Here is a 3,023-nt window from a genome sequence, read left to right on the forward strand (position 1 = left end):
AGCAGGTATGTGGTACTTTTTTAAAATGTGCAATATAAGTACAATATAAGTATAATAAATATGCATAAACAATGTGCATTTGAGTAAAAAATCTTCATAGATAGTCCAGTAAGGAGAAAGGAAGATGATTAAGGAACTGATGCATCTGACATGCAAAGGGAGCCTGAGAGAGGTGGAACTGCTGAGCCTGGACAAGAGCCTGGTGGGAATCCCATCAATGTGTGCAAAGGGAGGGTGTAGAGGAGACAAACTCTTCTCAGTGCTATCCACTGAAAGGAAAAGAGGTGAAAGGCACAATTGAAACACAGGAAATTCTATTAAAAACATTTAAGTTAAAGATAATTTTACTACAAGCGTGATCCAACACTGGACAAAATTGCCTGGTGAGATTCTGGAGATATCCCCAGAGATGTTCAAAATTCATCTGGACACAGTCTTAAGCAACCAGTTCCCATTGACTCTTCTTTTAGCAGGAGTTTGGACTAGATAATCTTGAGAGGTGCTGTCCAAACTCATCCACTTTGCGGTAAGTGAGGAAATATTTTTTGAATTTCTTCTTCATTCAATTTCTTTGCAGAATTGATAGAATAGATTAAGTTGCCTTCTGGTTTGGGTTGGGGTTTCTGCTTTCTTTTCTCCTTTATCAACTTTATTTTTTTCTTTTTTGAGGATGCTGCCCTCTAATTTTAGAGGTCATTGTAATCTTCTGCTAAGTCTTCTGAGGTTGGAACCTTTATTTTTTGCACATGAAGTTTCAGAACATTACTGAGTGCCCCACTGACAAATTCAAAACAAATGCAAAATAGGCATGGATTGTAGCAGAAACTGAAATGAAACTATTCTCCCTAATGTCACTACAGAAACTGAATTTATTTCAATGTACTTTTCAACTGAATAGGGAAAGTACTCGTAATAGGTAGGGACTAATTGGCCCATAACTACCTATAAACTGAAGAACTGACGAAGAATGAGATCTGACATCCTAATAATAGTGGTAAGGTGAAATTATTGTAAAAGATCAGAAATTTGTAATTTAAATCTTCTGGGGGTGTGGTTTTAAGGAAATGGAAATACCAAAGTTGAATACCCATAAAAACAATAATTAGAATTTTCAGTAAATATTGCCCTGCAGTCTTCTGTTACAGCTGAGACAGTTTTGTAATGTCTTAGATGCCATGAAAGTGATTTATATGTTTCTCTTCCTAAATGTTAGGGAAAACTATATTCTGTTGCAGTAACATATTTCCTGTCTTTCCATGAATGATTGTGACTGACCTATGTATCACTTAATATTCATTTTTGCTAGGTTTTCAAACTAGTATTTGACCATATAATGACTGGCATGACATAAACTCAGCAATGCACCTTGCCAGAGTAATGGGAGCACTTCTAAATACTGCTGTGTAAAGGATGGAAATACAGCAAACCATTTAAATGATTAACACAGTTACTATTACACTGACTGGAAGAAAATTACACAGTGATTCACAATGTTTTGTTACTCTAAGAGTTACTTGTGTTTGGATTGTGGTAACATTCAAAAACTGTTCAACACAGCTGCAAAAAAACCCTATCAAAATCTATAAATACTTCACAGGCAAGCAGTGACAGTGCTGTGTCACATTGCACATGTTAGTTATGCAAGATCTTCAAATCAGATATCAATTTTTTTCTTTCAAAATTTCTTCTTTTTCTCCTGTTTAACTATTAGTTTTTTAACTATGTGTTCCAGTTGGCCTGCACAGCTATTTCTTGCTGGTTTTGTTTGGGTTTTTTTCCCTTGTAGTACTCTGAAAAATGCAACTGTCTGGTATATTTATATCATGTGAGCATGTAATGTATGATATTAGATCATCTTTTTCTCATCCAAAATTCTAAGTAGAATGGCTCTTCTGTGCCTTATCTGTCTAGTTTAAACAATGCCCTAAGCACTGAATTTTTTATAGTGGTATCTGGGCTGATTTCCAGATGGACCAAGTTATATATGGTTGATGGTTGGACTCAGTGTTAGAGGCCTCTTCCAACCATAATGATTCCATGGCTCTATGCTGACTGGAATCCCTCACAACTTTATTGTGCCTGTTGACCAGATTATTACCTGTTGAATAAGATGAGAGTGAATAAAAGTATTTCTTTACCTTTTTCTTTAAGTTTCTTTAAGAAGGCAGAAGACAAAATGGAGCACTGGCAGTGGAAAGGAAAGACGAAGACATCCCTTAGGCCCCAACCGGGAGACCAAGAAGCTTGAACCAGTATTTTCTTCCTTTGAAGGAATCCACTGACAAGTGTCATAAACCTCATTTTCCAAATTTTCTGAGCTATAGAAAGGATTATTAGTTTTGGTTAAAGACTGTTTCACAAACTTGTAGGAGTCACTGAGGTGTTTTGCTGACTCCTACCTGTGCCATGCTTGGCAACCCAAAACAGGATGAAAATGGCCTTTTTAGAAACAGCAGTTAAAGGACCCAAAAGGCAGTTTCCATCAAACATTTTTATTCTCAGTTGGGGGTGTTTGAGCTATTTATGAAGTCCAGATAAAAAAATTAACATTTCTGAATAATCTTAGAATAAATTATGAGTGGCACCATGCTGAGTGGTATACCATTTTCTTCTATAAAAATATTTTCCATTATATTTTGTGGGACATTTCTAACTCAAAGGATTCATGCAAAAAAATCCAGACTATTATTACAACAGTATAGAGGGAAATGGCACACAGCAGAATGATAACTGCAGACAATAAAGTATGGATTAAAATGTAGTTAATGCCTTTGCTTGCTTCTAACTTTTAAATGAAGGTATATAATACCACAAGGCTTTTATAGTGCAAGATAAACTGTGTCCAATATTTCTGTCTCTTTTCCTACTATTTTTTAAATTCACATGGGTGAATGCTAAACCTGAGAGATAGAAAATGAAGAATATATCTCTGTCAAAAATATTTATTCTTCTAGGTGACATTGGGGGGCACAGAGATAATATTTTCATCAACATCATCATTTGTGCTGCAAACACACTGAACA

At 35.5% G+C, this 3,023-nt stretch overlaps 1 long non-coding RNA gene across 1 annotated transcript; it reads left to right on the top strand.

The window, feature by feature from the left end:
- The first annotated feature begins 352 nt into the window (after positions 1 to 352).
- On the top strand, positions 353 to 2,587 carry LOC118685443 (uncharacterized). Its single transcript, XR_004979965.1, has 2 exons — positions 353 to 526; positions 2,152 to 2,587. It is a non-coding gene; the product is annotated as an uncharacterized LOC118685443 (long non-coding RNA).
- The last annotated feature ends 436 nt before the right edge of the window (positions 2,588 to 3,023 follow it).

The sequence above is a fragment of the Molothrus ater genome, chromosome 3, assembly GCF_012460135.2.
Source record: "Molothrus ater isolate BHLD 08-10-18 breed brown headed cowbird chromosome 3, BPBGC_Mater_1.1, whole genome shotgun sequence".
Classification (NCBI taxonomy): Eukaryota; Metazoa; Chordata; class Aves; order Passeriformes; family Icteridae; genus Molothrus; species Molothrus ater.